Source organism: Rhopalosiphum padi, chromosome 1, assembly GCF_020882245.1.
Source record: "Rhopalosiphum padi isolate XX-2018 chromosome 1, ASM2088224v1, whole genome shotgun sequence".
Classification (NCBI taxonomy): Eukaryota; Metazoa; Arthropoda; class Insecta; order Hemiptera; family Aphididae; genus Rhopalosiphum; species Rhopalosiphum padi.
This window is the reverse complement of record NC_083597.1, coordinates 25,121,089-25,134,899: the sequence shown is the minus strand read 5'-3', so window position 1 is coordinate 25,134,899 and position 13,811 is coordinate 25,121,089. Positions and strand designations below refer to the sequence as shown.

Sequence of the window (13,811 nt, the reverse complement as noted above, 5' to 3'; positions counted from 1 at the left end):
TAAATATATACGATTTATTTCTTCGAAAATTATGTTTCAATTGTTCAATGTTTGACCTTATGTATAAATATATTATTAGAATTCTTAATATTAACATTGTTTCAAGTTTATAAATACATATTTTTATGATATAAAAATCAAAAATATGATTAAAACATTTTTTGTCAATTTATAAATTATTAATTTTAACAATGCTAAAATGTATTTAATATAATATATTTCTTAATAAATTATAAGTACGTTAATAAACTTTCATTTTGCTATGGATCTTTGAATGAAGTAATAGATCTCTTAACATTTAAAACATTTAATTTTCCAACATTAAGTTCTAAAATGTCTACAAAGAATTATTGGCGTATAATATTATTAATCATAGCACTTTAAACTCTAAGAAATATGTTCTTATAGAAGGGCAAATTAAAGTATTTTATGTTAACTACCGACTATGCACTAAATACTATGCGTATACATAAATAAGAGCCACATAAATACACGATATAGGTACCAATATAAATGTTATAAAATTACCAAGACTATAAATATATGTTTCTAGAGCCTCAGTCAAAAATTATCTTTAAAATTAACTATTTTTTATCGTTAAACATTGTAGGTAGTTAATATAGGCACCTACTTACATTGGATAACTACAATAATATAAATTATACAATAATTATATTATCGTAACATATAAAACAGTTCAGTTTTTTTCTGCTTATAATCTTATGTGCCAGTAGCGAGTATAAGGTTCATTGACAACATTTATTATGGAATATCATAATATATGTATATCGCATGTGTACCTAACGTATATGTATAGGATATAAATTCCTCACCTTCATAAGTTCAGATAAAAAACTCATGTTACATTTGAATATTATGTAATATCAGTAAGCTATAGGTGAACGTTGTTTAAATTTGAATGAAACATCCTGTCAATTTTTTTTATATTCAAATTTATATATTAATTAGGTATAAAAACTATAATTTATTTTACATGCATTTTTTCAGAAAAAAAATGCTTTTTTGTGTAAAAATTAATAATCTACGTATTTTTTCTGTAGTTTAAGCTAGGAAGATGTTAGATTATTTTTATAATTGTTGCGTATACCTTGTATCTTAAAGTATGCAGCAACCTTAAACTCTTTTGGAAAGGTCAGACACATTGAAAAATGAATATCATACGCAGTGATTAACCACTAGTTCAATGTTGTGTCTACAACGTAAAAAACCAATTCGGTTATCGTTGGCGTAGAAAATAATAATTATATGTGGTAATTTAGACACGTGGTCCGGCGTCCGTGTAAATTTTGAGTTAATATCATCATGATATTATAAATGATTAATAAAAATAACTTAAAAAAAAAAAAAATTTCTCAAGTCAAATATATCTGGTTATTGTGTAATCACCTATATATGAACAGATACAAACAGAACAATCGTTTTACTTGATTTAAAGAGAGTGATATATAGTTTATGTACGTACGAGAAAGAGTGAGAGGCAATGAGGCACATATAGAGAAAGAAAAACATCGTCCAATACTCCTATATATACATGATCTAAATGAAATGATAGTAAACGGTCGTTCACGGTAACTCGTTGACCCGCAGGTGTAAAAAAACAGTAGTTAAAATATTATAGAACCTCGCGCACTTTATTGATTTATGTCGAGGTCTTTCACCCATCGAAATCATAATAAAGTGATCTATAGGACAAGGTTTATTAAATTAGAAATGGTTCAAAGTTTTAACGAAAACAAAATTTAACATTTTGCTTTGATTAGGCCATTATGATACTTTCAAAATAAAGCAACAAGCTGTATTAATACACTATTATCTATGTACTTTATGTTTGTACACATGTCACATACAATATACTAATATAAAATTTTATATTCATTTCATAATACACAATTTTATCTTGTTTATTAATTATTAAATATAAGTTGATATTCTGTTTAGATGATTCGTAATAAATTAAAAACAAATTACAGTTTTATTTGCATTTGCATTTTGCATAATAATATATCTAAAAAATAATTAATAAAACAATAGTTAGATATTACTCGAAATACCACTTTATAAATAACACATCATAATATACGTAAAACGATACATGTCGATTTAAACTATTTATTCATTATCGTTTTCGTTCAGAACAATAAAATCCGTCGAATAATTGTTTTGAACCAATTTAAAATGTCAGTGGCTATATGATATCAGAATTACTTTAGGAAATTATGTTTTGATAAAATAATATAAAATTCGTATAGATCCTCAATATATTAAAATATTAGTATAATATTTTAACTTATCATTTTAAGCATTCTAAGATAAACTATTTATTATTTTATTAAGTAAGTGATTTCGAAATCGATTTGTGAGAATCAACGTATTAAAAAGTATATCTCTTAATTTTAACAAATATAGTATTGTTTGTTTATACCCTTAAAAAACATTAATAGGTACATTTTAATCACTTTTCCTTGGAATACGTTATCACATATAAATACAAAATTCAAGTGACATCTAGTAAAACGATAACAAATAAAAGTTAAACTATATCACTATCTGTCTAGTCTATAAATTAATTATTCTGTAGAAAATACTAATCAATTAGTTATAAAAAAAAATAGTGCCGCTCTGTTCCTAAAATTCAAATTTATTTTAATATAAGTATATCCAATTAACTATTAATTTCTATTTTCTTATATGATATAACTCATAAAAGAGTAGTTAGTTCTGTACAAATTTGAAACAAATTTATGTCTTTGTGATAGGTAATAATATTTATAAGATTGATTTATTTTTTTATCGTAAGTATTTGGTGTGGTTGACAAGACATAATATGATATTTATGATTTTACTACGCAGTTGCTAAAAAATAATTTTAGTTAGTTAGAATGAGTTTAAATTATTCTTTTAAGTTCAACAATTAATTAAACATTAATTTCCAAAAGACTATTAAAGTTTAAAAGTATAATAAAAACTAACGAATTTGAAGCTTTTGTTACCTATAAAACTAAAAAAAAAAATATGAAATTGTAAAACAAATTAGGTACTAGTCAGCTAAACCGGTGACAACGTTTTGAAAGCGTCTATTTGTATGAATATACATATATATATATATATACACAAATACACACATATCTATGCCTATATAGATATTAGATATAGATAGAGAAAGCAATAAGTCGGTAAATTTAATTTATGCAACGGTGACAAAAGATAATTGTACAGCGAAATTGGCAGTGATACGTGATTTAACATATGCTGTGTGATACACTGTTTATGACAATACACTACGGGAAATATTATCGAAAATGAGAGAAACTTAAACATTTCTGTGGATAAGTTTGGATTTTAGAGAAACTTATAATTCAAAGACAATAATATGTTATATTATTATGACATTCTTTTTTTTTATTGTTTATTATGCTACTTTTGACTGAGCGTTTGGCTGCATTTATAAAGTGTATAGAATATATTTTATTTTTATAAATAATATGTATATAGTATTATGTTTATTAGCTATTACTTACTTAATTAATAAAATAATTAAAATTGTTTATATAAAAAATGTAGATATTTTTTATTTACTTACCGAGTATATGCTGGTTGAATTAGGTTAAACTATTAATTATGACTTTCGTCCTCAGGAGTATTGGCCTCAACGTTTTTAATTCCCAAAAGTAGTTTCCTGAAACATACATTTTTTTATTTAATTAAGCTATTATTAGTCTTAAATTGTTTTACTAGTACACAATTACATATTATATTGTTTTAATATTCAATTGATCAAACATTTTAATTCGTATATCTAAAATACTTAGTTTTAAAAAACATACTAATTGTAATTTTATTATTTTCATTAGAAATAAATCAAATTCAATAATTAGTTAAAATTGTATTTTATTAACAAATTATTTTGGATTACATAATATTTTGTTTTATTTATTTATTTTTATAAATTATTATTAAATTAAAGTAAATTTGTATACATTTTTGCTTGAAATTACTAAGTAGAAACCTTTTAAATGTGGACATTTAATTCAGTGGTCAACGAATATTTAATAAAATAAAAAATAGTCAATATGTTTTGTATAATATTATTTTATATGGTCTTTGTACTGAAAGACAAAATTGTAAACACACATGTGAATATTGAATTTAAATAAAACTATTTTTGTTATGAAAATATAAAATTAAATAATAGAAATAATAGACAAGAAAATAGTATTATACTATTATGTGTTTAAAAAATAATCAATAAAACAATACAAAAGAAAATTTAAAAATCTTTTATCCTAGAAATTAATCAGAATAATTCAACTTAAATAGCTTTTAGGATTTTATTTAAAAAAATGTATCGAACATTAGTTTTAATCTTTCTGATATAAAAATGTAAAATAAAATAAAAATAAAAGCAGTACTTTAGTACAGAATACTATTAATTATACTTGATGATACAAAATATAAATATACCTATACCAAATGTATATATTATTATAATCTTTTATTTATAAATGAAATATATTATTACATTCATAAATCAGAGGATAAACAACATTTTTTTTTAAATATATTTTTAAAATAACAATTTGCCAATGTGACCAAAAAAAATCAATTTCACTTATTTTATTATATCTTTGTAAGAGGGTATAAAATTAAAAGTACATCAAATTTTAAAATGCACATTTATCTTTTGAGTAATGATTCTAAATAAATGTTTTAATGATTAGAAGTGCAAAATGGTTTTTAGTATTTTGGCAAAGACCATTCAATGTATAAATGTATGCACTCGCACTGTACCAATATTTTATGTTTCTTTAGTGACGGTAATATTATTATTTTTAGGTAAGCATTCTCGTTCCACGTGTCTATTACAGTGACCTCTGCCTAAGCTAAACTGACGTAATTACGACGATTGTATCAAAAATATTTGAAATTAAATTATGTACTCTTTATGAAGGTAGGTACTATTTTTGTAGTTGCGATAAAGTTTGGTGTTCGATTTCTAAAATCAAATATACCAAATATATATATAAGTACGTATAGCAGGTACTTATAGTTTTAGGTTATTTTTATGTTAAATTTTTATAAAAATCTTAAATATTATAAATGTACAAATTTAAAATTACATTAGATACATGCAACTATACAAGTACATGAATAATTGTATTGTTTAAAACACAATTTTATGTATCACACAAATTATGAAAAATAATAAAATCAATATTTTTTTATTTTTAACATTTTATATTTTTCTACACTTTATAAAAAAAAAAAGAAACATATTATGTTATTAAAATAAAACACAATTTAACCTAACTCGTGGATAGGATAGGTACAATAATCTAATATAGAGAATAGAGATGTAAGATATCAAATTATTATTGTATCATAATTTATTGTTGTCATGTCACTCATGAAGTGTGATTCTAACGATTATTTATTAATCATCTTATTTTTATTACAACTGTTAGTTACAGGACTATTAAATGATAAGGATAAAATACCAACTAAAGCCATTAATTATAATTTAATAGGTGAAAATTATTACTTACTTATTTTATTACTATACAAATTGTAAAAGTCCAGCATAATATAGATTTTATAAAAAATATTTATTATTTACTGAATAATATATTTTTATTATACTACATTATAACAGTATATGCTATGGTGAACACAATAATAATTTCCAGAATAATGTAAGCAACTATAGATATATCCGCAGAATACTTGAAAAAACCATAACAATAACAATAATAGAAATCAATAGCTTAACAACATTATAACACGCGATGTGATATTATTTTGTAGGTTTTCAAATAATAAGGATATTTTAAGTAAAATTTATTAAATTGCCCAGTGTAATTGAATAATCAATATAATTTATGATACAATACATTGTTATTGTTTTAAAATAACACTTTTATACAATAATTTTGTAAGTAATTTATTGTTGTAAATACTCGGTATAGTTACCAGTTGGTATGCATAATTTTGAATTATTTACGTCTAATGTCTGAAGACATAAGTGATTAGCCTGAACAATATTATTTAATAATAATTAATAGACAAACCATGTTTTAAAGAATATACTTCTCTATATATACAATATTAATTATCTTAATTCTTAAGTATATTATATCACTCCTACCCATATAATACATACGATGAGACATTGGAATTATTATATAGTGCCTATATGTACTAGATAGATATACGAGGTAGGGATTTACACACTTGTATAGCACACACACATACACATCTAACACACAAATAAAAAAAAGTAAAATTACTATGAAATATATAATGTTTATATATAGTCGAGTTATTTGTCTTTGAACTTTGATCGTATTATTGTATCCGACTATAAAGTGAATGTATTTTTAACACGTTTAGCGTGGAGGGGTTGTAGGGGTGTTAGTTGGTAGATACACCCGAATCGATTGCATTTTAGGGCACAAGTTTACAGCGCACACAAACAAACCGTAAACTCATATACACACACACACACGAGCGCGCGCGCGCGTGTGTGAACTGTGCACACGGCCAACCCCTATGTGTAAAGTTTAGAGAGCCTAGGGAAGTATCTGGGTCAAATCCCTCTTTCACTACACGACTAACTATATACAACATACCATTGTACAACCACCCCTAACCCACCCGGATATCACGATCGGGAAGGCGCGTCACGCACACACCGTTCAGCAGACGTTCGTTTATCACTACGCTGAACCCTCCCCTCTCACCATCGAGTTCTCGTTGACTAAACGAATATACGACGGTATTCTTGGTGTCCTAGGTCTTTGCGACCAGCCAGCACAAAGAAGGTATACAATTATATTTTGTTCTCTTAATTGTTTACGATAACAAGCAAGGTTAGGCTGAATCAATTATTTTGTTACGAATTAATTGCGAACAACATCGTCAACATCTGAACATCCGTCATAAAAAATAAAATAATTTATAATAATTACATTAGTATTTTAGACGTATTTGACAGCTATAAACATAAGGCGCATTGTTAGTTAGTATGGTGAAAGTTACTCATGTCAATATTGAATAGTGTTTTAATCTTTAATCGAATACCCAACTCATAAGACACTAAATATTTAAAATTTTAGATTCTGAACGGAGTGATGGATGTATTGAATTTACAATAAGTGGTTTTTTGTTTGTCATAATTTTTTTAGGATACTAAAAATGCTTGAATTTTTTACTTCCATAAAACCAGTTTTTAACAAAATCAAGTTTCTTATATTATTTTAATTTAAAAATGAATAACCATCCTACTTGAATTTTTTATAAAATGTTTATATTAGTATATTTTGTACATGGAATAATTTTAAAAATATTTGAACTCTTTTTGAGCTATTTATAAACAATTTCAATTTTTATTTTTAGATTTTAGTTTTTTTTATAAATACCAATAAATCATTTTTGGCTTGGTCAATCGGCTTGAAATACGAGGTTCCTATAACTAAGTTCACCAGTAGGTAAATCAAAAAATCTAAATAATAATAATATAATATCATATTAAAACTTTTTTTTATAAACATTTGAAGTTCAAATTTTGACGGAATCATATACCTAAACAAATATTAACAATTTTAGTTATTTTGTCGTAATTCAAGAGTATTATTCAAGGAAACTTGAAACTTTTACGTATAATATTATTTATTATTATGATAACATTTCTAAAACAATAAAATAAATGTTAAGGTATTGAGGATTTATACCACTGATAACCTGTTCACACCGTTATACTCTATATTGGAATTGACTCAAAAGTTAATAACAATAATAAATAATAATAATAAAAGATTTCGGAACTATTGAACTAGTTGCCACTAAATTTGGAATACGTATATATTTCTTTATAAGTTCGTGGTCATGGAGTGTACTTTGCTTCATTTCTCAACCCCTATATGGTTGCTAAGAGTAAATCACACATGAATTTCGTTTTGGCTTAAGAAAAACAAATTTAATTTTGTTAATTTATAAAGGGTTGCCATTGGTTACAGAAATAAAATTAAAAATAAACACTAGTATAGAATAACCTGGGAATTTTTTAAATAAACAAAAATAATATTTAATGTATTGTTTTTTATTTAAATGTACATCAAATGGCAATGTCCGTATATTTATAGCTTATAGAATCAAAAAATATTTGATCGGTGTTGACAATAATTTCAAAGATTATTTTAGAGATATAAGAAAGTTTAGAGAGTAGTTAAAATCATGTTTAAAAATATACCAAGTGCTATATCCACCACAGGTGGATTACCCATCTCGATGAAATTATTTTACAAAACTAGGTACACTGATGCCGATTTTCCCATGATCAGAGGTACTCTAAACCGCTTGTATAGAGCTGTATTATATATTTACTTATTCTTTTCACATGCGAAGTCAACCCGACAGCTAATAACGTGAATAAATACAATGTTTTTAGCAAAAATTAATTCAATCTACCTATCATAAAATATACTTAATAACTAGCCTGACAGACTGTCTTCGTTCAGAATTATTTTTCGTATGCTATGATTTATCATTGAATTCAAATGTATAGTGGTTTACTCAATTATTAGATTCACTCGACACCTAATACCTAATGTACATTAGATCAATTACCTCCTTTCTCCCTTTTTAGTAATACATATCTAAAAAAATAATAAATGCAATTATTTTCTGATAAGTATGTATATATTATAATACTATTATTATAAAAATATAAAAGTATAGTACCTAAATATATATGCACTTCAATAACTGTGTATCTTAAACAAATGCTTGAAATAATATTATATACTATAATAATAGTAGGTAGGTACCTAATAAAATTAAAATTATAAATTAAATTAATGTGTTTAATTTACATTCCGGTTAAATCAATATTTAAAAAAATAAGATATCAGCTGTAATCTGTTTTTACAGCTGATACCTTATTTTAGCGGTGAATCACTTGTTCGTTCATACGACACAATAATACCACGGCTGATTAGGTAATCGATCATGTTGGGTTATGTTGGTAACCAACCGCAATACCGCATGCACACGGGTGATAATCAGGAAATCAGAAACATAATATATATTATAACATGCTTAAACAGGCGCAATTGTTTGAGGTTAAAAATGGAGCGATTGAATAATGTATACGAATTAAGTATCTAATGTCTTGCGTTTTTAAAAAAATACATTAATTTTCATTTAGGTACTTATCATATTGTAACTTGAAAGCACATCGAAAACTGCAGATACATATCGTTTTCACATGTGAACAGAACTTGTGAACTAGAACACATTTTAACAATATACCTATCACTGTTTACCAGCGATGTTTTTCGCGTTTGTTCAATTCTCATATTTAAAATTTGAACAATCGCTTTTAAATATTGAAAAATTTATAATATTAGATACTATGTTGGTCGACTTATGAATTAATATAGCCTTGGTTTAGTAATGATAATTAATGAACTGCTGTTGAATCGTTAATTGGGTCAGAAATATTTTCTGTGCGCACTGTGTATACACAATAATAATATAATATCAATCGAAAACCCAAATGCTGGTTCGCTGCTCTATTGTATATAATATAATATAATATAAGTCATATTACATAGTATTGTGTGTACAGTGTTGATAAACGTATATAAAACTCCAGCGTAATGGCATTGGATATCCGGCAATGGTTTTATTATGTTATCTGCCTGGTGCGCTGATAAAGACGATACAATTCATATATATATAAAAAATATTATATTGTAACTTATAAGTTGTTAAGGAGATTACGTAATATATAAAACAGAACAACGAAATTCCCACGGAGGACTAGGTCACATTACGTCCTATATAGTCGCCACAATATATATAATATATATATATATGTGAAAAAGTACCTATCTATATTATAATATACACCTAGTGTCAAAATTATTAAAAACATTGTCGTCATTCATCACTCGTATAGTCTTAAAAGAGTTTCGGATGTGCCTCGGTGACGTTTCCATTCGACCTTGATTTCGGCTTATATTTTTTTGCTAATATTAACCTTGAACAAGTTTTTCTTCTCCTGATCACAACACTACTTTGTGAACAAAAAATACATGTTTTTGCGATACTTTTTAAATTATATAAGAATATATATTATATTCTTGTCAGGCTGGTTATAATAATGAAACACAAATAAATACAAAAAATACGAATAACGATGATATAAATTAAAATGATATAGTATTTTATCTAGATAATTGAGATTAATGAAAAAAAAAACAAATTGGGATAAATCTATTTTTGGGCATGTTATGAAATCGGGTTTTTGGCCTTCACTGAACGTGAAAACATTTATGCCATGGACATAATGGCCTATTACTCTAATGCTGGATAGTCCAAACACAAAGTTTTTTGTAAATAAGTATGTTTAGTGATATTAAAGTTAAAAGTATTTTTCATTCAATTACGATTAAGACTTTAGGTGTATGATTTTTAGTAAGACAAAATAACAAACACCAACCAGACACAGCGGCACTTACCTATAACTAATTATTTGATTCGTTATCGCGTGGAATTATCTTCATTAACATTTGAAAACTCTTTCATTTTAATTGTTGTTAACCTAATGGTTTTAATGGTCTTATCGTCAACGAATTTTATGGTTCATCATTTTCTCATTGTCTTATTAGCACGTGCTGGTAATTAAATCGATAAATTAAAAGTATAAACGTTTATAAAAAAATTAGATTAATAATTAAAGGTCTTTTATTTAATTTTTACTACTTGACTTAACTGGTATGCAAAATCACAAAAATATTTATTATTTATTTATAAATCTGGTTCAATAACTACTAATTTGATAACATTATATTTATAACACATTTCTTATAAAATTAAAATTAAATAAATAAATAATTTACTAAATGATATTACTTATTTTTTTATTTTTTTATCCTCATGAAAATTTACTTTTAATTTCTACCTATATTATAACTGCAAAATGTAAATGATATAACAATATTTTTACGTATTATAATACGAATAATACGATCATATGATTTAATAGTTAATATTAATTTTGAATTTATTCATGTTGACTCAATAAAATATTCACATAAAATTATGACTATAACAAAAATTAAAACGTTTTGGATGAAAATAGTGCATTTTAACAACCTTGTTTCTGCAGATATATACAATTAAATTACTTTTGTATATAGTTTTATTTGTCATTTATACATTAGTTTAAAGGTATAATGCAAATTGGTAATGGTAAATTTCAAAGATCGTGTAAATCACAAAATCCGTTATATTAACGCTTTCCCATTAGCTTACACACACAAATGTATTAACCCGTTGGTATCTTCTCTATTGGCCATTGACCTATATCGTTTTCGTTTTTTCTTAATTAACCATTTTAAAAAACGTACAACAATTGATGGCGTTCGCGGGGACATGTCCTTTAACGGTCGATGCTTCACCCAAGGTGAAATTTTGTGTATGCGTTGTTCCCCTCCCCATTTGTGAACTATTCCTCCACCCAAAAAAAGTAAACGGGTTCCAAGGCAAATACCGTAATATCGCCAAAATTATAAAAATAAATATTACCTAAAAGTTATACTTTAATTTTATTTATTTTTTTAAATAAATATTAACAAAGCATATTATGTCTCTACTAATATACAAAAGTATATAAAGTATATATAAAAAGAAACATATCGCCTAAGCTTATTAGTTATATTATTACATTTTAAATAATAATGAAAGTGAAAGTTAAACATGAACAAAGTGGGGATTAGAAAAATATGTTGTTATTATTTATTAAGTTAAATGTAAACGCCTAATAGATAGATAAATGTGCTCTGATTATAATAGGTCTTTTGATTTTATTAAAGAATCATGGTTTTTCATTTCTGTACTTCATTTATTTACACTACAGAGAAACCCTATACTAATAAAAATAAATAAGTTAATATGCTTATAAATTCTATAAAATATATACTTTTGAAAAATTGCAATACGTTTACTTACATTACATGCCATAGATCACTGTTACAAATACCTATTTTATATATTCAGTTGTTTGAATTATAGTATTTTAAAGACCTTTTATAAATATATCTTAAACTGACATCACAAAAAGACAAGTTAATAGTTAATTAACTGTAATTCTACAAGAGATTTTTGAATTCAATAATACTACAGAACATCTATTTTCCAGTATTGGAATTTCCAGACAAATCGAATGACGACCTCTATATAATTTTTAAAGGTGAAATTCGTGTAAATTAAATTGATAATAAATTAAAGAAAAAGTATTATTTTAGGATAGTATAGATTTTGTTTATCATAAGTTTGATATTCCGATTATTACAGCGTTGATGTTAACCCAACCGGTTTTGTGCACGTGTCCCCGGCAATATAATATTTTGTTAACGTATAATCTTTTTAATTTTAAATTTTACCATAAATACGTTATTTTTTTAAATACAATAATTAACTAAGATTAAACTGACTTACCAAAGGCGTTTAAGTGATTCCGTTGGAACTGTTGGGCTGCCAGCGTTGAATTTTATTTCAAAATAAAAGAGACCAAAAACTATGACGGTACATAAAAATATGTAGGAATAAATGTACGATATTTTATAATATATAATGTTTGTAAATATTATATAAAAAAATTTGTTTTAGTAATATTATGAAACCGTTTTCCGACAGCAAAAAACACGACACTACGACCAAAAACCGTTCGATAGAGTTTGTGTGGGATATATAATAATATGTTATATACTGTATAAAAAAAAAAAACAAACGTTTTATTAACAACTAAAGGAACAGAACGGCAGAGCGTACGGAGCGCGTGTGACAGACCGAATGTAAGGCGGCCCGGACGGCAGCCACGGCGAGCGTCGCGCCTCGGGGGCTCCGTCCAATATGATGATTGACGTCACAGCGAGTATACGTCACGAGCGGCAGCACCGTTGCTAGGGGGTTCTGACGTCACGGCGGCCCTCGCGTAGGCGTACACACTCGCACGCCACGCGCGTCCCGGATGTGTCCAGGGGGCGGTCCTCGCTTCATCTCGGCGGCGGTGGCATAATTGCCATGTATCCCATGTGCCCACCACACCAAACCACCCCATAGAAACTACCCCCTTCCCCTACAATTCACTGTAAAACGCACATCGTAATCAGCACAGACTCGCGGAATATTTTCGAACGAGCAAGCAAGCGGCAGTGGTGGTGAAAATGAAATCCCGCGACACAACGAAGTTGTTATTACTCGTACTAAAGCCTCCCACGGTGGGTTGGTATAGTTTTTAAGTCGGAGGCGTTGGATGAGAGGGGGCGTGGGTAAGGGATGATGTGAATCGGGTCGGTAAATGGGAGTAAGATAAAATAAAATAAATAAATAAAATCTTGCAGCAAGAGCTGATGACGTCAAACGTCTTGCACAGGATCGCTAGGCGAAAACGGCCGGTGGTGGTTGACTTCGGCAGGGGGAGAGGAGCATCGTGTGTGGGTTATTTTGTACATAGTTCAATACGAACTTTACATCAAACACATAATAGTATTATAATAACATGTGTTAACAATAATGCGTAAACAAAAAATTGTCATCAATTTTCATTGTTTTTTAAAATCTACGGAGAACATTACAATTTTATACAATATAATATATAATTATTAATTATATACGTATTATTAATTATTATTTATTATACATATTATACTCTTTTTTTTGTCGCATGTTACTTTTTAACACAACAATAATATGCTATATTTATTCAGATTAACATTCTATTATTA

At 26.5% G+C, this 13,811-nt stretch overlaps 1 protein-coding gene across 3 annotated transcripts in view; it reads right to left on the bottom strand.

Annotated features, from left to right (window-relative positions):
- Positions 1 to 12,900, bottom strand: part of LOC132917066 (protein Tob1-like) — a 42,215-nt gene extending 29,315 nt beyond the window's left edge. For 2 of the 3 annotated variants that reach the window (XM_060977610.1, XM_060977600.1), the window contains exons 1-2: positions 12,523 to 12,900; positions 3,602 to 3,697 (exon numbers count right to left, since the gene is read on the bottom strand). The gene's annotated coding sequence lies outside the window, so the exon portion shown is untranslated. The remainder of the gene's footprint in view (positions 1 to 3,601; positions 3,698 to 12,522) is intronic. The other variant, XM_060977628.1, reaches the window with a different exon arrangement.
- Positions 12,901 to 13,811: the final 911 nt, after the last annotated feature.